We start from the raw sequence: 23,291 nt of genomic DNA, 5'->3' as shown, positions 1-23,291 counted from the left end.
CTGCTGGCACTTACAGAACCCTGCAGGCCCCTACGGAACCCTACAGGTCCATACAGAACCCCACAGGGCCCTACGGAACTTTCCCAGCCACTACGGAACTCTACGGGCCCCTACGGAACCCTGCAGACACCTGCGGGCACTTACAGAACCCTGCAGGCCCCTACAGAACCCTACAGGTCCATACAGAACCCCACAGGGCCCTACGGAACTTTACCAGCCACTACGGAACTCTACGGGCCCCTACAGAACCCTGCAGAACCCTCCAGAACCTTACAGAATCCCACGGATTCCTACAGACTCCTGCGGGCACTTACACAACCCCAGAGGCCCCTACGGAACACTGCCAGCCCCTATGGAAGGAACCTTACGGACCCCTACAGAACACTACTGGCTCCTGCGGTACTCTACAGGCCTCAAGGAAACTTACGAAGCTCTACGGAGCCCTATGGATCCTTACGGAACAGTACGGGCCCCTTCAGACCTCTGCGGGTGCTTATGGAAACCTACAGGACCCTACGGAACCATACGAGACTCTACAGGCCCCTAGGGAACACCACAGGCCCCTACGGAACCCTACACAACCCTCCGGAAATATATGGCACCCTACAAGCTCCTACCAACCCCTGCGGGCACTTACACAACCCTACAGGCCCCTACGGAAATCTACGGGACTCTACGGGCCCCTAGGGAAGCCTACAGATTTCGACGGAACCCTACAAGCCCCTCTGGAACCCTACAGAATACTCCAGGACCAGACAGCACTCTACAAGACCCTTAGCAACACAACGGAACCTCACTAAAACCCTATGGGCTCCTACAGAACACTGCAGGCGCCTACGGAACCCTACAGACCCCTACGGAACCCTACAGACACCTGCTGGCACTTACAGAACCCTGCAGGCCCCTACGGAACCCTACAGGTCCATACAGAACCCCACAGGGCCCTACGGAACTTTACCAGCCACTACGGAACTCTACGGGCCCCTACGGAACCCTGCAGACACCTGCGGGCACTTACAGAACCCTGCAGGCCCCTACAGAACCCTACAGGTCCATACAGAACCCCACAGGGCCCTACGGAACTTTACCAGCCACTACGGAACTCTACGGGCCCCTACGGAACCCTGCAGAACCCTCCAGAACCTTACACAATCCCACGGATTCCTACAGACTCCTGCGGGCACTTACACAACCCCAGAGGCCCCTACGGAACAATGCCAGCCCCTATGGAAGGAACCTTACGGACCCCTGCAGAACACTACTGGCTCCTGCGGTACTCTACAGGCCTCTAGGAAACCTACGAAGCTCTACGGAGCCCTATGGATCCTTACGGAACAGTACGGGCCCCTTCAGACCTCTGCGGGCGCTTATGGAAACCTACAGGACCCTACGGAACTGTACGAGACTCTACAGGCCCCTAGGGAACACCACCGGCCCCTACGGAACCCTACACAACCCTCCGGAAATATATGGCACCCTACAAGCTCCTACCAACCCCTGCGGGCACTTACACAACCCTACAGGCCCCTACGGAAATCTACGGGACTCTACGGGCCCCTAGGGAAGCCTACAGATTTCGACGGAACCCTACAAGCCCCTCTGGAACCCTACAGAATACTCCAGGACCAGACAGCACTCTACAAGACCCTTAGCAACACAACGGAACCTCACTAAAACCCTATGGGCTCCTACAGAACACTGCAGGTGCCTACGGAACCCTACAGAACCCTACGGAATACTACCAGCCACTACGGAAACCTATGGCCCTTATGGAACTCTACGGAACCTGACAGAAACACTGTGGGCCCCTACAGGCCCTTGCGGGCACTTGCAGAACTCTGCAGGAACCCACGGAACTTTATGGAACCCTACCAGCCCCTACGGAAGCCTAAAGACCCTTGCAGGCAGTTACGGAACGGTGCAGGGCCCTGGGGAACTTTACCAGCCACTACGGAACTCTACGGGCCCCTACGGAACCCTGCAGAACCCTCCAGAACCTTACACAATCCCACGGATTCCTACAGACTCCTGCGGGCACTTACTCAACCCTAGAGGCCCCTACGGAACACTGCCAGCCCCTATGGAAGGAACCCTACGGGCCCCTACAGAACACTACTGGCTCCTGCGGTACTCTACAGGCCTCTAGGGAACCTACGAAGCTCTACGGAGCCCTATGGATCCTTACGGAACAGTACGGGCCCCTTCAGACCTCTGCGGGCGCTTATGGAAACCTACAGGCCCCTACGGAACCGTACGAGACTCTACAGGCCCCTAGGGAACACCACCGGCCCCTACGGAACCCTACACAACCCTCTGGAAACTTATGGCACCCTACAAGCTCCTACCAAACCCTGCGGGCACTTACACAACCCTACAGGCCCCTACGGAAATCTAAGGGACTCCACGGGCCCCTAGGGAAGCCTACAGATTTTGACGGAACCCTACGAGCCCCTCTGGAACCCTACAGAATACTCCAGGACCCGACAGCACTCTACAAGACCCTTAGCAACACAACGGAACCTCACTAAAACCCTATGGGCTCCTACAGAACACTGCAGGCGCCTACGGAACCCTACAGACCCCTACGGAACCCTACAGACACCTGCTGGCACTTACAGAACCCTGCAGGCCCCTACGGAACCCTACAGGTCCATACAGAACCCCACAGGGCCCTACGGAACTTTACCAGCCACTACGGAACTCTACGGGCCCCTACGGAACCCTGCAGACACCTGCGGGCACTTACAGAACCCTGCAGGCCCCTACAGAACCCTACAGGTCCATACAGAACCCCACAGGGCCCTACGGAACTTTACCAGCCACTACGGAACTCTACGGGCCCCTACAGAACCCTGCAGAACCCTCCAGAACCTTACGGAATCCCACGGATTCCTACAGACTCCTGCGGGCACTTACACAACCCCAGAGGCCCCTACGGAACACTGCCAGCCCCTATGGAAGGAACCTTACGGACCCCTACAGAACACTACTGGCTCCTGCGGTACTCTACAGGCCTCTAGGAAACCTACGAAGCTCTACGGAGCCCTATGGATCCTTACGGAACAGTACGGGCCCCTTCAGACCTCTGCGGGCGCTTATGGAAACCTACAGGCCCCTACGGAACTGTACGAGACTCTACAGGCCCTTAGGGAACACCACAGGCCCCTACGGAACCATACGAGACTCTACAGGCCCCTAGGGAACACCACCGGCCCCTACGGAACCCTACACAACCCACTGGAAACTTATGGAACCCTACAAGCTCCTACCAACCCCTGCGGGCACTTACACAACCCTACAGGCCCCTATGGAAATCTACGGGACTCTACGGGCCCCTAGGGAAGCCTACAGATTTTGACGGAACCCTACAAGCCCCTCTGGAACCCTACAGAATACTCCAGGACCCGACAGCACTCTACAAGACCCTTAGCAACACAACGGAACCTCACTAAAACCCTATGGGCTCCTACAGAACACTGCAGGCGCCTACGGAACCCTACAGACCCCTACGGAACCCTACAGACACCTGCGGGCACTTACAGAACCCTGCAGGCCCCTACAGAACCCTACCGGTCCATACAGAACCCCACAGGGCCCTACGGAACTTTACCAGCTACTACGGAACTCTACAGGCCCCTACAGAACCCTGCAGAACCCTCCAGAACCTTACAGAATCCCACGGATTCCTACAGACTCCTGCGGGCACTTACACAACCCCAGAGGCCCCTACGGAACACTGCCAGCCCCTATGGAAGGAACCTTACGGACCCCTACAGAACACTACTGGCTCCTGCGGTACTCTACAGGCCTCTAGGAAACCTACGGAGCTCTACGGAGCCCTATGGATCCTTACGGAACAGTACGGGCCCCTTCAGACCTCTGCGGGTGCTTATGGAAACCTACAGGACCCTACGGAACTGCACGAGACTCTACAGGCCCCTAGGGAACACCACCGGCCCCTACGGAACCCTACACAACCCTCTGGAAACATATGTCACCCTACAAGCTCCTACCAACCCCTGCGGGCACTTACACAACCCTACAGGCCCCTACGGAAATCTACGGGACTCTACGGGCCCCTAGGGAAGCCTACAGATTTCGACGGAACCCTACAAGCCCCTCTGGAACCCTACAGAATACTCCAGGACCAGACAGCACTCTACAAGACCCTTAGCAACACAACGGAACCTCACTAAAACCCTATGGGCTCCTACAGAACACTGCAGGCGCCTACGGAACCCTACAGACCCCGACGGAATACTACCAGCCACTACGGAAACCTATGGCCCCTACGGAACTCTACGGAACCTGACAGAAACACTGTGCGCCCCTACAGGCCCTTGCGGGCACTTGCAGAACTCTGCAGGAACCCACGGAACTTTATGGAACCCTACCAGCCCCTACGGAAGCCTAAAGACCCTTGCAGGCAGTTACGGAACGGTGCAGGGCCCTAGGGAACTTTACCAGCCACTACGGAACTCTACGGGCCCCTACGGAACCCTGCAGAACCCTCCAGAACCTTACACAATCCCACGGATTCCTACAGACTCCTGCGGGCACTTACTCAACCCTAGAGGCCCCTACGGAACACTGCCAGCCCCTATGGAAGGAACCCTACGGGCCCCTACAGAACACTACTGGCTCCTGCGGTACTCTACAGGCCTCTAGGAAACCTACAAAGCTCTACGGAGCCCTATGGATCCTTACGGAACAGTACGGGCCCCTTCAGACCTCTGCGGGCCCTTATGGAAACCTACAGGACCCTACGGAACCATACGAGACTCTACAGGCCCCTAGGGAACACCACCGGCCCCTACGGAAACCTACACAACCCTCCGGAAATATATGGCACCCTACAAGCTCCTACCAACCCCTGCGGGCACTTACACAACCCTACAGGCCCCTACGGAAATCTACGGGACTCTACAGGCCCCTAGGGAACCCTACAGATTTCGACGGAACCCTACAAGCCCCTCTGGAACCCTACAGAATACTCCAGGACCAGACAGCACTCTACAAGACCCTTAGTAACACAACGGAACCTCACTAAAACCCTATGGGCTCCTACAGAACACTGCAGGCGCCTACGGAACCCTACAGAACCCGACGGAATACTACCAGCCACTATGGAAACCTATGGCCCCTACGGAATTCTACGGAACCTGACAGAAACACTGTGGGCCCCTACAGGCCCTTGCGGGCACTTGCAGAACTCTGCAGGAACCCACGGAACTTTATGGAACCCTACCAGCCCCTACGGAAGCCTAAAGACCCTTGCAGGCAGTTACGGAACGGTACAGGGCCCTAGGGAACTTTACCAGCCACTACGGAACTCTACGGGCCCCTACGGAACCCTGCAGAACCCTCCAGAACCTTACACAATCCCACGGATTCCTACAGACTCCTGCGGGCACTTACTCAACCCTAGAGGCCCCTACGGAACACTGCCAGCCCCTATGGAAGGAACCCTACGGGCCCCTACAGAACACTACTGGCTCCTGCGGTACTCTCCAGGCCTCTAGGGAACCTACGAAGCTCTACGGAGCCCTATGGAGCTCTACGGAGCCCTATGGATCCTTACGGAACAGTACGGGCCCCTTCAGACCTCTGCGGGCGCTTATGGAAACCTACAGGACCCTACGGAACTGTACGAGACTCTACAGGCCCTTAGGGAACACCACAGGCCCCTACGGAACCATACGAGACTCTACAGGCCCCTAGGGAACACCACCGGCCCCTACGGAACCCTACACAACCCTCTGGAAACTTATGGAACCCTACAAGCTCCTACCAACCCCTGCGGGCACTTACACAACCCTACAGGCCCCTATGGAAATCTACGGGACTCTACGGGCCCCTAGGGAAGCCTACAGATTTTGACGGAACCCTACGAGCCCCTCTGGAACCCTACAGAATACTCCAGGACCCGACAGCACTCTACAAGACCCTTAGCAACACAACGGAACCTCACTAAAACCCTATGGGCTCCTACAGAACACTGCAGGCGCCTACGGAACCCTACAGACCCCTACGGAACCCTACAGACACCTGCTGGCACTTACAGAACCCTGCAGGCCCCTACGCAACCCTACAGGTCCATACAGAACCCCACAGGGCCCTACGGAACTTTACCAGCCACTACGGAACTCTACGGGCCCCTACGGAACCCTGCAGACACCTGCGGGCACTTACAGAACCCTGCAGGCCCCTACAGAACCCTACCGGTCCATACAGAACCCCACAGGGCCCTACGGAACTTTACCAGCTACTACGGAACTCTACAGGCCCCTACAGAACCCTGCAGAACCCTCCAGAACCTTACAGAATCCCACGGATTCCTACAGACTCCTGCGGGCACTTACGCAACCCCAGAGGCCCCTACGGAACACTGCCAGCCCCTATGGAAGGAACCTTACGGACCCCTACAGAACACTACTGGCTCCTGCGGTACTCTACAGGCCTCTAGGAAACCTACGAAGCTCTACGGAGCCCTATGGATCCTTACGGAACAGTACGGCCCCCTTCAGACCTCTGCGGGTGCTTATGGAAACCTACAGGACCCTACGGAACTGCACGAGACTCTACAGGCCCCTAGGGAACACCACAGGCCCCTACGGAACCCTACACAACCCTCCAAAAATATATGGCACCCTACAAGCTCCTACCAACCCCTGCGGGCACTTACACAACCCTACAGGCCCCTACGGAAATCTACGGGACTCTACGGGCCCCTAGGGAAGCCTACAGATTTCGACGCAACCCTACGAGCCCCTCTGGAACCCTACAGAATATTCCAGGACCTGACAGCACTCTACAAGACCCTTAGCAACACAACGGAACCTCACTAAAACCCTATGGGCTCCTACAGAACACTGCAGGTGCCTACGGAACCCTACAGAACCCTACGGAATACTACCAGCCACTACGGAAACCTATGGCCCCTATGGAACTCTACGGAACCTGACAGAAACACTGTGGGCCCCTACAGGCCCTTGCGGGCACTTGCAGAACTCTGCAGGAACCCACGGAACTTTATGGAACCCTACCAGCCCCTATGGAAGCCTAAAGACCCTTGCAGGCAGTTACGGAACGGTACAGGGCCCTAAAGAACTTTACCAGCCACTACAAGACTCTACGGGCCCCTAGGGAAGCCTACAGATTTTGACGGAACCCTACGAGCCCCTCTGGAACCCTACAGAATACTCCAGGACCCGACAGCACTCTACAAGACCCTTAGCAACACAACGGAACCTCACTAAAACCCTATGGGCTCCTACAGAACACTGCAGGCGCCTACGGAACCCTACAGACCCCTGCGGAACCCTACAGACACCTGCTGGCACTTACAGAACCCTGCAGGCCCCTACGGAACCCTACAGGTCCATACAGAACCCCACAGGGCCCTACGGAACTTTACCAGCCACTACAGAACTCTACGGGCCCCTACGGAACCCTGCAGACACCTGCGGGCACTTACAGAACCCTGCAGGCCCCTACAGAACCCTACAGGTCCATACAGAACCCCACAGGGCCCTACGGAACTTTACCAGCCACTACGGAACTCTACGGGCCCCTACAGAACCCTGCAGAACCCTCCAGAACCTTACACAATCCCACGGATTCCTACAGACTCCTGCGGGCACTTACTCAACCCCAGAGGCCCCTACGGAACACTGCCAGCCCCTATGGAAGGAACCTTACGGACCCCTACAGAACACTACTGGCTCCTGCGGTACTCTACAGGCCTCTAGGAAACCTACGAAGCTCTACGGAGCCCTATGGATCCTTACGGAACAGTACGGCCCCCTTCAGACCTCTGCGGGTGCTTATGGAAACCTACAGGACCCTACGGAACTGCACGAGACTCTACAGGCCCCTAGGGAACACCACAGGCCCCTACGGAACCCTACACAACCCTCCAAAAATATATGGCACCCTACAAGCTCCTACCAACCCCTGCGGGCACTTACACAACCCTACAGGCCCCTACGGAAATCTACGGGACTCTACGGGCCCCTAGGGAAGCCTACAGATTTCGACGCAACCCTACGAGCCCCTCTGGAACCCTACAGAATATTCCAGGACCTGACAGCACTCTACAAGACCCTTAGCAACACAACGGAACCTCACTAAAACCCTATGGGCTCCTACAGAACACTGCAGGTGCCTACGGAACCCTACAGAACCCTACGGAATACTACCAGCCACTACGGAAACCTATGGCCCCTATGGAACTCTACGGAACCTGACAGAAACACTGTGGGCCCCTACAGGCCCTTGCGGGCACTTGCAGAACTCTGCAGGAACCCACGGAACTTTATGGAACCCTACCAGCCCCTATGGAAGCCTAAAGACCCTTGCAGGCAGTTACGGAATGGTACAGGGCCCTAAAGAACTTTACCAGCCACTACAAGACTCTACGGGCCCCTAGGGAAGCCTACAGATTTTGACGGAACCCTACGAGCCCCTCTGGAACCCTACAGAATACTCCAGGACCCGACAGCACTCTACAAGACCCTTAGCAACACAACGGAACCTCACTAAAACCCTATGGGCTCCTACAGAACACTGCAGGCGCCTACGGAACCCTACAGACCCCTGCGGAACCCTACAGACACCTGCTGGCACTTACAGAACCCTGCAGGCCCCTACGGAACCCTACAGGTCCATACAGAACCCCACAGGGCCCTACGGAACTTTACCAGCCACTACAGAACTCTACGGGCCCCTACGGAACCCTGCAGACACCTGCGGGCACTTACAGAACCCTGCAGGCCCCTACAGAACCCTACAGGTCCATACAGAACCCCACAGGGCCCTACGGAACTTTACCAGCCACTACGGAACTCTACGGGCCCCTACAGAACCCTGCAGAACCCTCCAGAACCTTACAGAATCCCACGGATTCCTACAGACTCCTGCGGGCACTTACACAACCCCAGAGGCCCCTACGGAACACTGCCAGCCCCTATGGAAGGAACCTTACGGACCCCTACAGAACACTACTGGCTCCTGCGGTACTCTACAGGCCTCTAGGAAACCTACGAAGCTCTACGGAGCCCTATGGATCCTTACGGAACAGTACGGGCCCCTTCAGACCTCTGCGGGTGCTTATGGAAACCTACAGGACCCTACGGAACTGCACGAGACTCTACAGGCCCCTAGGGAACACCACAGGCCCCTACGGAACCCTACACAACCCTCCGGAAATATATGGCACCCTACAAGCTCCTACCAACCCCTGCGGGCACTTACACAACCCTACAGGCCCCTACGGAAATCTACGGGACTCTACGGGCCCCTAGGGAAGCCTACAGATTTCGACGGAACCCTACAAGCCCCTCTGGAACCCTACAGAATACTCCAGGACCAGACAGCACTCTACAAGACCCTTAGCAACACAACGGAACCTCACTAAAACCCTATGGGCTCCTACAGAACACTGCAGGTGCCTACGGAACCCTACAGACCCCGACGGAATACTACCAGCCACTACGGAAACCTATGGCCCCTATGGAACTCTACGGAACCTGACAGAAACACTGTGCGCCCCTACAGGCCCTTGCGGGCACTTGCAGAACTCTGCAGGAACCCACGGAACTTTATGGAACCCTACCAGCCCCTACGGAAGCCTAAAGACCCTTGCAGGCAGTTACGGAACGGTACAGGGCCCTAGGGAACTTTACCAGCCACTACGGAACTCTACGGGCCCCTACGGAACCCTGCAGAACCCTCCAGAACCTTACACAATCCCACGGATTCCTACAGACTCCTGCGGGCACTTACTCAACCCTAGAGGCCCCTACGGAACACTGCCAGCCGCTATGGAAGGAACCCTACGGGCCCCTACAGAACACTACTGGCTCCTGCGGTACTCTACAGGCCTCTAGGGAACCTACGAAGCTCTACGGAGCCCTATGGATCCTTACGGAACAGTACGGGCCCCTTCAGACCTCTGCGGGCGCTTATGGAAACCTACAGGACCCTACGGAACTGTACGAGACTCTACAGGCCCTTAGGGAACACCACAGGCCCCTACGGAACCATACGAGACTCTACAGGCCCCTAGGGAACACCACCGGCCCCTACGGAACCCTACACAACCCTCTGGAAACTTATGGAACCCTACAAGCTCCTACCAACCCCTGCGGGCACTTACACAACCCTACAGGCCCCTACGGAAATCTACGGGACTCTACGGGCCCCTAGGGAAGCCTACAGATTTTGACGGAACCCTACAAGCCCCTCTGGAACCCTACAGAATACTCCAGGACGCGACAGCACTCTACAAGACCCTTAGCAACACAACGGAACCTCACTAAAACCCTATGGGCTCCTAGAGAACACTGCAGGCGCCTACGGAACCCTACAGACCCCTACGGAACCCTACAGACACCTGCTGGCACTTACAGAACCCTGCAGGCCCCTACGGAACCCTACAGGTCCATACAGAACCCCACAGGGCCCTACGGAACTTTACCAGCCACTACGGAACTCTACGGGCCCCTACGGAACCCTGCAGACACCTGCGGGCACTTACAGAACCCTGCAGGCCCCTACAGAACCCTACCGGTCCATACAGAACCCCACAGGGCCCTACGGAACTTTCCCAGCCACTACGGAACTCTACGGGCCCCTACAGAACCCTGCAGAACCCTCCAGAACCTTACAGAATCCCACGGATTCCTACAGACTCCTGCGGGCACTTACACAACCCCAGAGGCCCCTACGGAACACTGCCAGCCCCTATGGAAGGAACCTTACGGACCCCTACAGAACACTACTGGCTCCTGCGGTACTCTACAGGCCTCTAGGAAACCTACGAAGCTCTACGGAGCCCTATGGATCCTTACGGAACAGTACGGGCCCCTTCAGACCTCTGCGGGCGCTTATGGAAACCTACAGGACCCTACGGAACTGCACGAGACTCTACAGGCCCCTAGGGAACACCACAGGCCCCTACGGAACCCTACACAACCCTCTGGAAATATATGGCACCCTACAAGCTCCTACCAACCCCTGCGGGCACTTACACAACCCTACAGGCCCCTACGGAAATCTACGGGACTCTAGGGGCCCCTAGGGAAGCCTACAGATTTCGACGGAACCCTACAAGCCCCTCTGGAACCCTACAGAATACTCCAGGACCCGACAGCACTCTACAAGACCCTTAGCAACACAACGGAACCTCACTAAAACCCTATGGGCTCCTACAGAACACTGCAGGCGCCTACGGAACCCTACAGACCCCGACGGAATACTACCAGCCACTACGGAAACCTATGGCCCCTACGGAACTCTACGGAACCTGACAGAAACACTGTGGGCCCCTACAGGCCCTTGCGGGCACTTGCAGAACTCTGCAGGAACCCATGGAACTTTATGGAACCCTACCAGCCCCTACGGAAGCCTAAAGACCCTTGCAGGCAGTTACGGAACGGTACAGGGCCCTAGGGAACTTTACCAGCCACTACGGGACTCTACGGGCCCCTACGGAACCCTGCAGAACCCTCCAGAACCTTACACAATCCCACGGATTCCTACAGACTCCTGCGGGCACTTACACAACCCTAGAGGCCCCTACGGAACACTGCCAGCCCCTATGGAAGGAACCCTACAGGCCCCTACAGAACACTACTGGCTCCTGCGGTACTCTACAGGCCTCTAGGGAACCTACGAAGCTCTACGGAGTCCTATGGATCCTTACGGAACAGTACGGGCCCCTTCAGACCTCTGCGGGTGCTTATGGAAACCTACAGGACCCTACGGAACTGTACGAGACTCTACAGGCCCCTAGGGAACATCACAGGCCCCTACGCAACCATACGAGACTCTACAGGCCCCTAGGGAACACCACCGGCCCCTACGGAACCCTACACAACCCTCCGGAAATATATGGCACCCTACAAGCTCCTACCAACCCCTGCGGGCACTTACACAACCCTACAGGTCCCTACGGAAATCTACGGGACTCCACGGGCCCCTAGGGAACCCTACAGATTTCGATGGAACCCTACAAGCCCCTCTGGAACCCTACAGAATACTCCAGGACCCGACAGCACTCTACAAGACCCTTAGCAACACAACGGAACCTCACTAAAACCCTATGGGCTCCTACAGAACACTGCAGGCGCCTACGGAACCCTACAGACCCCGACGGAATACTACCAGCCACTACGGAAACCTATGGCCCCTACGGAACTCTACGGAACCTGACAGAAACACTGTGGGCCCCTACAGGCCCTTGCGGGCACTTGCAGAACTCTGCAGGAACCCACGGAACTTTATGGAACCCTACCAGCCCCTACGGAAGCCTAAAGACCTTTGCAGGCAGTTACGGAATGGTACAGGGCCCTAGGGAACTTTACCAGCCACTACGGGACTCTACGGGACCCTACGGAACCCTGCAGAACCCTCCAGAACCTTACACAATCCCACGGATTCCTACAGACTCCTGCGGGCACTTACTCAACCCTAGAGGCCCCTACGGAACACTGCCAGCCCCTATGGAAGGAACCCTACGGGCCCCTACAGAACACTACTGGCTCCTGCGGTACTCTACAGGCCTCTAGGGAACCTACGAAGCTCTACGGAGCCCTATGGATCCTTACGGAACAGTACGGGCCCCTTCAGACCTCTGCGGGCGCTTATGGAAACCTACAGGACCCTACGGAACTGTACGAGACTCTACAGGCCCTTAGGGAACACCACAGGCCCCTACGGAACCATACGAGACTCTACAGGCCCCTAGGGAACACCACTGGCCCCTACGGAACCCTACACAACCCTCTGGAAACTTATGGAACCCTACAAGCTCCTACCAACCCCTGCGGGCACTTACACAACCCTACAGGCCCCTATGGAAATCTACAAGACTCTACGGGCCCCTAGGGAAGCCTACAGATTTTGACGGAACCCTACAAGCCCCTCTGGAACCCTACAGAATACTCCAGGACCCGACAGCACTCTACAAGATCCTTAGCAACACAACGGAACCTCACTAAAACCCTATGGGCTCCTACAGAACACTGCAGGCGCCTACGGAACCAAACAGACCCCGACGGAACCCTACAGACACCTGCTGGCACTTACAGAATCCTGCAGGCCCCTACGGAACCCTACAGGTCCATACAGAACCCCACAGGGCCCTATGGAACTTTACCAGCCACTACGGAACTCTACGGGCCCCTACAGAACCCTGCAGACACCTGCGGGCACTTACAGAACCCTGCAGGCCCCTACAGAACCCTACAGGTCCATACAGAACCCCACAGGGCCCTACGGAACTTTACCAGCCACTACGGAACTCTACGGGCCCCTACAGAACCCTGCAGAACCCTCCAGAACCTTACAGAATCCCACGGATTCCTACAGACTCCTGCGGGCACTTACACAACCCTAGAGGCCCCTACGGAACACTGCCAGCCCCTATGGAAGGAACCTTACGGACCCCTACAGAACACTACTGGCTCCTGCGGTACTCTACAGGCCTCTAGGAAACCTACGAAGCTCTACGGAGCCCTATGGATCCTTACGGAACAGTACGGGCCCCTTCAGACCTCTGCGGGTGCTTATGGAAACCTACAGGCCCCTACGGAACTGCACGAGACTCTACAGGCCCCTAGGGAACACCACCGGCCCCTACGGAACCCTACACAACCCTCCGGAAATATATGGCACCCTACAAGCTCCTACCAACCCCTGCGGGCACTTACACAACCCTACAGGCCCCTACGGAAATCTACGGGACTCTACGGGCCCCTAGGGAAGCCTACAGATTTCGACGGAACCCTACAAGCCCCTCTGGAACCCTACAGAATACTCCAGGACCCGACAGCACTCTACAAGACCCTTAGCAACACAACGGAACCTCACTAAAACCCTATGGGCTCCTACAGAACACTGCAGGCGCCTACGGAACCCTACAGACCCCGACGGAATACTACCAGCCACTACGGAAACCTATGGCCCCTACGGAACTCTACGGAACCTGACAGAAACACTGTGGGCCCCTACAGGCCCTTGCGGGCACTTGCAGAACTCTGCAGGAACCCACGGAACTTTATGGAACCCTACCAGCCCCTACGGAAGCCTAAAGACCCTTGCAGGCAGTTACGGAACGGTACAGGGCCCTAGGGAACTTTACCAGCCACTACGGAACTCTACGGGCCCCTACGGAACCCTGCAGACACCTGCGGGCACTTACAGAACCCTGCAGGCCCCTACAGAACCCTACAGGTCCATACAGAACCCCACAGGGCCCTACGGAACTTTACCAGCCACTACGGAACTCTACGGGCCCCTACAGAACCCTGCAGAACCCTCCAGAACCTTACAGAATCCCACGGATTCCTACAGACTCCTGCGGGCACTTACAGAACCCTAGAGGCCCCTACGGAACACTGCCAGCCCCTATGGAAGGAACCTTACGGACCCCTACAGAACACTACTGGCTCCTGCGGTACTCTACAGGCCTCTAGGAAACCTACGAAGCTCTACGGAGCCCTATGGATCCTTACGGAACAGTACGGGCCCCTTCAGACCTCTGCGGGTGCTTATGGAAACCTACAGGACCCTACGGAACTGCACGAGACTCTACAGGCCCCTAGGGAACACCACAGGCCCCTACGGAACCCTACACAACCCTCCGGAAATATATGGCACCCTACAAGCTCCTACCAACCCCTGCGGGCACTTACACAACCCTACAGGCCCCTACGGAAATCTACGGGACTCTACGGGCCCCTAGGGAACCCTACAGATTTCGACGGAACCCTACAAGCCCCTCTGGAACCCTACAGAATACTCCAGGACCAGCCAGCACTCTACAAGACCCTTAGCAACACAACGGAACCTCACTAAAACCCTATGGGCTCCTACAGAACACTGCAGGCGCCTACGGAACCCTACAGACCCCGACGGAATACTACCAGCCACTACGGAAACCTATGGCCCCTACGGAACTCTACGGAACCTGACAGAAACACTGTGGGCCCCTACAGGCCCTTGCGGGCACTTGCAGAACTCTGCAGGAACCCACGGAACTTTATGGAACCCTACCAGCCCCTACGGAAGCCTAAAGACCCTTGCAGGCAGTTACGGAACGGTACAGGGCCCTAGGGAACTTTACCAGCCACTACGGAACTCTACGGGCCCCTACGGAACCCTGCAGACACCTGCGGGCACTTACAGAACCCTGCAGGCCCCTACAGAACCCTACAGGTCCATACAGAACCCCACAGGGCCCTACGGAACTTTACCAGCCACTACGGAACTCTACGGGCCCCTACAGAACCCTGCAGAACCCTCCAGAACCTTACAGAATCCCACGGATTCCTACAGACTCCTGCGGGCACTTACAGAACCCTAGAGGCCCCTACGGAACACTGCCAGCCCCTATGGAAGGAACCTTACGGACCCCTACAGAACACTACTGGCTCCTGCGGTACTCTACAGGCCTCTAGGAAACCTACGAAGCTCTACGGAGCCCTATGGATCCTTACGGAACAGTACGGGCCCCTTCAGACCTCTGCGGGTGCTTATGGAAACCTACAGGACCCTACGGAACTGCACGAGACTCTACAGGCCCCTAGGGAACACCACAGGCCCCTACGGAACCCTACACAACCCTCCGGAAATATATGGCACCCTACAAGCTCCTACCAACCCCTGCGGGCACTTACACAACCCTACAGGCCCCTACGGAAATCTACGGGACTCTACGGGCCCCTAGGGAAGCCTACAGATTTCGACGGAACCCTACAAGCCCCTCTGGAACCCTACAGAATACTCCAGGACCAGACAGCACTCTACAAGACCCTTAGCAACACAACGGAACCTCACTAAAACCCTATGGGCTCCTACAGAACACTGCAGGCGCCTACGGAACCCTACAGACCCCGACGGAATACTACCAGCCACTACGGAAACCTATGGCCCCTACGGAACTCTACGGAACCTGACAGAAACACTGTGCGCCCCTACAGGCCCTTGCGGGCACTTGCAGAACTCTGCAGGAACCCACGGAACTTTATGGAACCCTACCAGCCCCTACGGAAGCCTAAAGACCCTTGCAGGCAGTTACGGAACGGTACAGGGCCCTAGGGAACTTTACCAGCCACTACGGAACTCTACGGGCCCCTACGGAACCCTGCAGACACCTGCGGGCACTTACAGAACCCTGCAGGCCCCTACAGAACCCTACAGGTCCATACAGAACCCCACAGGGCCCTACGGAACTTTACCAGCCACTACGGAACTCTACGGGCCCCTACAGAACCCTGCAGAACCCTCCAGAACCTTACACAATCCCACGGATTCCTACAGACTCCTGCGGGCACTTACTCAACCCTAGAGGCCCCTACGGAACACTGCCAGCCCCTATGGAAGGAACCCTACGGGCCCCTACAGAACACTACTGGCTCCTGCGGTACTCTACAGGCCTCTAGGGAACCTACGAAGCTCTACGGAGCCCTATGGATCCTTACGGAACAGTACGGGCCCCTTCAGACCTCTGCGGGCGCTTATGGAAACCTACAGGACCCTACGGAACTGTACGAGACTCTACAGGCCCTTAGGGAACACCACAGGCCCCTACGGAACCATACGAGACTCTACAGGCCCCTAGGGAACACCACTGGCCCCTACGGAACCCTACACAACCCTCTGGAAACTTATGGAACCCTACAAGCTCCTACCAACCCCTGCGGGCACTTACACAACCCTACAGGCCCCTATGGAAATCTACAAGACTCTACGGGCCCCTAGGGAAGCCTACAGATTTTGACGGAACCCTACAAGCCCCTCTGGAACCCTACAGAATACTCCAGGACCCGACAGCACTCTACAAGACCCTTAGCAACACAACGGAACCTCACTAAAACCCTATGGGCTCCTAGAGAACACTGCAGGCGCCTACGGAACCCTACAGACCCCTACGGAACCCTACAGACACCTGCTGGCACTTACAGAATCCTGCAGGCCCCTACGGAACCCTACAGGTCCATACAGAACCCCACAGGGCCCTATGGAACTTTACCAGCCACTACGGAACTCTACGGGCCCCTACAGAACCCTGCAGACACCTGCGGGCACTTACAGAACCCTGCAGGCCCCTACAGAACCCTACAGGTCCATACAGAACCCCACAGGGCCCTACGGAACTTTACCAGCCACTACGGAACTCTACGGGCCCCTACAGAACCCTGCAGAACCCTCCAGAACCTTACACAATCCCACGGATTCCTACAGACTCCTGCGGGCACTTACTCAACCCTAGAGGCCCCTACGGAACACTGCCAGCCCCTATGGAAGGAACCCTACGGGCCCCTACAGAACACTACTGGCTCCTGCGGTACTCTACAGGCCTCTAGGAAACCTACGAAGCTCTACGGAGCCCTATGGATCCTTACGGAACAGTACGGGCCCCTTCAGACCTCTGCGGGCGCTTATGGAAACCTACAGGCCCCTACGGAACTGCACGAGACTCTACAGGCCCCTAGGGAACACCACCGGCCCCTACGGAACCCTACACAACCCTCCGGAAATATATGGCACCCTACAAGCTCCTACCAACCCCTGCGGGCACTTACACAACCCTACAGGCCCCTACGGAAATCTACGGGACTCTACGGGCCCCTAGGGAAGCCTACAGATTTCGACGGAACCCTACAAGCCCCTCTGGAACCCTACAGAATACTCCAGGACCAGACAGCACTCTACAAGACCCTTAGCAACACAACGGAACCTCACTAAAACCCTATGGGCTCCTACAGAACACTGCAGGTGCCTACGGAACCCTACAGACCCCGACGGAATACTACCAGCCACTACGGAAACCTATGGCCCCTATGGAACTCTACGGAACCTGACAGAAACACTGTGCGCCCCTACAGGCCCTTGCGGGCACTTGCAGAACTCTGCAGGAACCCACGGAACTTTATGGAACCCTACCAGCCCCTACGGAAGCCTAAAGACCCTTGCAGGCAGTTACCGAACGGTACAGGGCCCTAGGGAACTTTACCAGCCACTACGGAACTCTACGGGCCCCTACGGAACCCTGCAGAACCCTCCAGAACCTTACACAATCCCACGGATTCCTACAGACTCCTGCGGGCACTTACTCAACCCTAGAGGCCCCTACGGAACACTGCCAGCCCCTATGGAAGGAACCCTACGGGCCCCTACAGAACACTACTGGCTCCTGCGGTACTCTACAGGCCTCTAGGGAACCTACGAAGCTCTACGGAGCCCTATGGATCCTTACGGAACAGTACGGGCCCCTTCAGACCTCTGCGGGTGCTTATGGAAACCTACAGGACCCTACGGAACTGCACGAGACTCTACAGGCCCCTAGGGAACACCACAGGCCCCTACGGAACCCTACACAACCCTCCGGAAATATATGGCACCCTACAAGCTCCTACCAACCCCTGCGGGCACTTACACAACCCTACAGGCCCCTACGGAAATCTACGGAACCTGACAGAAACACTGTGCGCCCCTACAGGCCCTTGCGGGCACTTGCAGAAATCTGCAGGAACCCACGGAACTTTATGGAACCCTACCAGCCCCTACGGAAGCCTAACGACCCTTGCAGGCAGTTACGGAACGGTACAGGGCCCTAGGGAACTTTACCAGCCACTACGGAACTCTACGGGCCCCTACGGAACCCTGCAGACACCTGCGGGCACTTACAGAACCCTGCAGGCCCCTACAGAACCCTACAGGTCCATACAGAACCCCACAGGGCCCTACGGAACTTTACCAGCCACTACGGAACTCTACGGGCCCCTACAGAACCCTGCAGAACCCTCCAGAACCTTACAGAATCCCACGGATTCCTACAGACTCCTGCGGGCACTTACACAACCCCAGAGGCCCCTACGGAACACTGCCAGCCCCTATGGAAGGAACCTTACAGACCCCTACAGAACACTACTGGCTCCTGCGGTACTCTACAGGCCTCTAGGAAACCTACGAAGCTCTACGGAGCCCTATGGATCCTTACGGAACAGTACGGGCCCCTTCAGACCTCTGCGGGTGCTTATGGAAACCTACAGGACCCTACGGAACTGCACGAGACTCTACAGGCCCCTAGGGAACACCACAGGCCCCTACGGAACCCTACACAACCCTCCGGAAATATATGGCACCCTACAAGCTCCTACCAACCCCTGCGGGCACTTACACAACCCTACAGGCCCCTACGGAAATCTACGGGACTCTACGGGCCCCTAGGGAAGCCTACAGATTTCGACGGAACCCTACAAGCCCCTCTGGAACCCTACAGAATACTCCAGGACCAGACAGCACTCTACAAGACCCTTAGCAACACAACGGAACCTCACTAAAACCCTATGGGCTCCTACAGAACACTGCAGGCGCCTACGGAACCCTACACACCCGGACGGAATACTACCAGCCACTACGGAAACATATGGCCCCTACGGAACTCTACGGAACCTGACAGAAACACTGTGCGCCCCTACAGGCCCTTGCGGGCACTTGCAGAACTCTGCAGGAACCCACGGAACTTTATGGAACCCTACCAGCCCCTACGGAAGCCTAAAGACCCTTGCAGACAGTTACGGAACGGTACAGGGCCCTAGGGAACTTTACCAGCCACTACGGAACTCTACGGGCCCCTACGGAACCCTGCAGAACCCTCCAGAACCTTACACAATCCCACGGATTCCTACAGACTCCTGCGGGCACTTACTCAACCCTAGAAGCCCCTACGGAACACTGCCAGCCCCTATGGAATGAACCCTACAGGCCCCTACAGAACACTACTGGCTCCTGCGGTACTCTACAGGCCTCTAGGGAACCTACGAAGCTCTACAGAGCCCTATGGATCCTTACGGAACAGTACGGGCCCCTTCAGACCTCTGCGGACGCTTATGGAAACCTACAGGACCCTACGGAACTGTACGAGACTCTACAGGCTCTTAGGGAACACCACAGGCCCCTACGGAACCATACGAGACTCTACAGGCCCCTAGGGAACACCACCGGCCCCTACGGAACCCTACACAACCCTCTGGAAACTTATGGAATCCTACAAGCTCCTACCAACCCCTGCGGGCACTTACACAACCCTACAGGCCCCTACGGAAATCTACGGGACTCTACGGGCCCCTAGGGAAGCCTACAGATTTCGACGGAACCCTACAAGCCCCTCTGGAACCCTACAGAATACTCCAGGACCCGACAGCACTCTACAAGACCCTTAGCAACACAACGGAACCTCACTAAAACCCTATGGGCTCCTAGAGAACACTGCAGGCGCCTACGGAACCCTACAGACCCCTATGGAACCCTACAGACACCTGCTGGCACTTACAGAACCCTGCAGGCCCCTACGGAACCCTACAGGTCCATACAGAACCCCACAGGGCCCTACGGAACTTTACCAGCCACTACGGAACTCTACGGGCCCCTACAGAACCCTGCAGAACCCTCCAGAACCTTACAGAATCCCACGGATTCCTACAGACTCCTGCGGGCACTTACACAACCCCAGAGGCCCCTACGGAACACTGCCAGCCCCTATGGAAGGAACCTTACGGACCCCTACAGAACACTACTGGCTCCTGCGGTACTCTACAGGCCTCTAGGGAACCTACGAAGCTCTACGGAGTCCTATGGATCCTTACGGAACAGTACGGGCCCCTTCAGACCTCTGCGGGCGCTCATGGAAACCTACAGGACCCTACGGAACTGTACGAGACTCTACAGGCCCTTAGGGAACACCACAGGCCCCTACGGAACCATACGAGACTCTACAGGCCCCTAGGGAACACCACCGGCCCCTACGGAACCCTACACAACCCTCTGGAAACTTATGGAATACTACAAGCTCCTACCAACCCCTTGCGGGCACTTACACAACCCTACAGGCCCCTACGGAAATCTACGGGACTCTACGGGCCCCTAGGGAAGCCTACATATTTCGACGGAACCCTACGAGCCCCTCTGGAACCCTACAGAATACTCCAGGACCAGACAGCACTCTACAAGACCCTTAGCAACACAACGGAACCTCACTAAAACCCTATGGGCTCCTAGAGAACACTGCAGGCGCCTACGGAACCCTACAGACCCTGACGGAATACTACCAGCCACTACGGAAACCTATGGCCCCTACGGAACTCTACGGAACCTGACAGAAACACTGTGGGCCCCTACAGGCCCTTGCGGGCACTTGCAGAACTCTGCAGGAACCCACGGATCTTTATGGAACCCTACCAGCCCCTACGGAAGCCTAAAGACCCTTGCAGGCAGTTACGGAACGGTACAGGGCCCTAGGGAACTTTACCAGCCACTACGGAACTCTACGGGCCCCTACGGAACCCTGCAGAACCCTCCAGAACCTTACACAATCCCACGGATTCCTACAGACTCCTGCGGGCACTTACTCAACCCTAGAGGCCCCTACGGAACACTGCCAGCCGCTATGGAAGGAACCCTACGGGCCCCTACAGAACACTACTGGCTCCTGCGGTACTCTACAGGCCTCTAGGGAACCTACGAAGCTCTACGGAGTCCTATGGATCCTTACGGAACAGTACGGGCCCCTTCAGACCTCTGCGGGCGCTTATGGAAACCTACAGGACCCTACGGAACTGTACGAGACTCTACAGGCCCTTAGGGAACACCACAGGCGCCTACGGAACCATACGAGACTCTACAGGCCCCTAGGGAACACCACCGGCCCCTACGGAACCCTACACAACCCTCTGGAAACTTATGGAATCCTACAAGCTCCTACCAACCCCTGCGGGCACTTACACAACCCTACAGGCCCCTACGGAAATCTACGGGACTCTACGGGCCCCTAGGGAAGCCTACAGATTTCGACGGAACCCTACAAGCCCCTCTGGAACCCTACAGAATACTCCAGGACCCGACAGCACTCTACAAGACCCTTAGCAACACAACGGAACCTCACTAAAACCCTATGGGCTCCTAGAGAACACTGCAGGCGCCTACGGAACCCTACAGACCCCTATGGAACCCTACAGACACCTGCTGGCACTTACAGAACCCTGCAGGCCCCTACGGAACCCTACAGGTCCATACAGAACCCCACAGGGCCCTACGGAACTTTACCAGCCACTACGGAACTCTACGGGCCCCTACAGAACCCTGCAGAACCCTCCAGAACCTTACAGAATCCCACGGATTCCTACAGACTCCTGCGGGCACTTACACAACCCCAGAGGCCCCTACGGAACACTGCCAGCCCCTATGGAAGGAACCTTACGGACCCCTACAGAACACTACTGGCTCCTGCGGTACTCTACAGGCCTCTAGGGAACCTACGAAGCTCTACGGAGTCCTATGGATCCTTACGGAACAGTACGGGCCCCTTCAGACCTCTGCGGGCGCTCATGGAAACCTACAGGACCCTACGGAACTGTACGAGACTCTACAGGCCCTTAGGGAACACCACAGGCCCCTACGGAACCATACGAGACTCTACAGGCCCCTAGGGAACACCACCGGCCCCTACGGAACCCTACACAACCCTCTGGAAACTTATGGAATACTACAAGCTCCTACCAACCCCTGCGGGCACTTACACAACCCTACAGGCCCCTACGGAAATCTACGGGACTCTACGGGCCCCTAGGGAAGCCTACATATTTCGACGGAACCCTACGAGCCCCTCTGGAACCCTACAGAATACTCCAGGACCAGACAGCACTCTACAAGACCCTTAGCAACACAACGGAACCTCACTAAAACCCTATGGGCTCCTACAGAACACTGCAGGCGCCTACGGAACCCTACAGACCCTGACGGAATACTACCAGCCACTACGGAAACCTATGGCCCCTACGGAACTCTACGGAACCTGACAGAAACACTGTGGGCCCCTACAGGCCCTTGCGGGCACTTGCAGAACTCTGCAGGAACCCACGGAACTTTATGGAACCCTACCAGCCCCTACGGAAGCCTAAAGACCCTTGCAGGCAGTTACGGAACGGTACAGGGCCCTAGGGAACTTTACCAGCCACTACGGAACTCTACGGGCCCCTACGGAACCCTGCAGAACCCTCCAGAACCTTACACAATCCCACGGATTCCTACAGACTCCTGCGGGCACTTACTCAACCCTAGAGGCCCCTACGGAACACTGCCAGCCGCTATGGAAGGAACCCTACGGGCCCCTACAGAACACTACTGGCTCCTGCGGTACTCTACAGGCCTCTAGGGAACCTACGAAGCTCTACGGAGTCCTATGGATCCTTACGGAACAGTACGGGCCCCTTCAGACCTCTGCG

Source organism: Numenius arquata, chromosome 24 (assembly GCF_964106895.1).
Source record: "Numenius arquata chromosome 24, bNumArq3.hap1.1, whole genome shotgun sequence".
Taxonomy (NCBI): domain Eukaryota; kingdom Metazoa; phylum Chordata; class Aves; order Charadriiformes; family Scolopacidae; genus Numenius; species Numenius arquata.
This window is presented reverse-complemented; position numbering follows the sequence as displayed.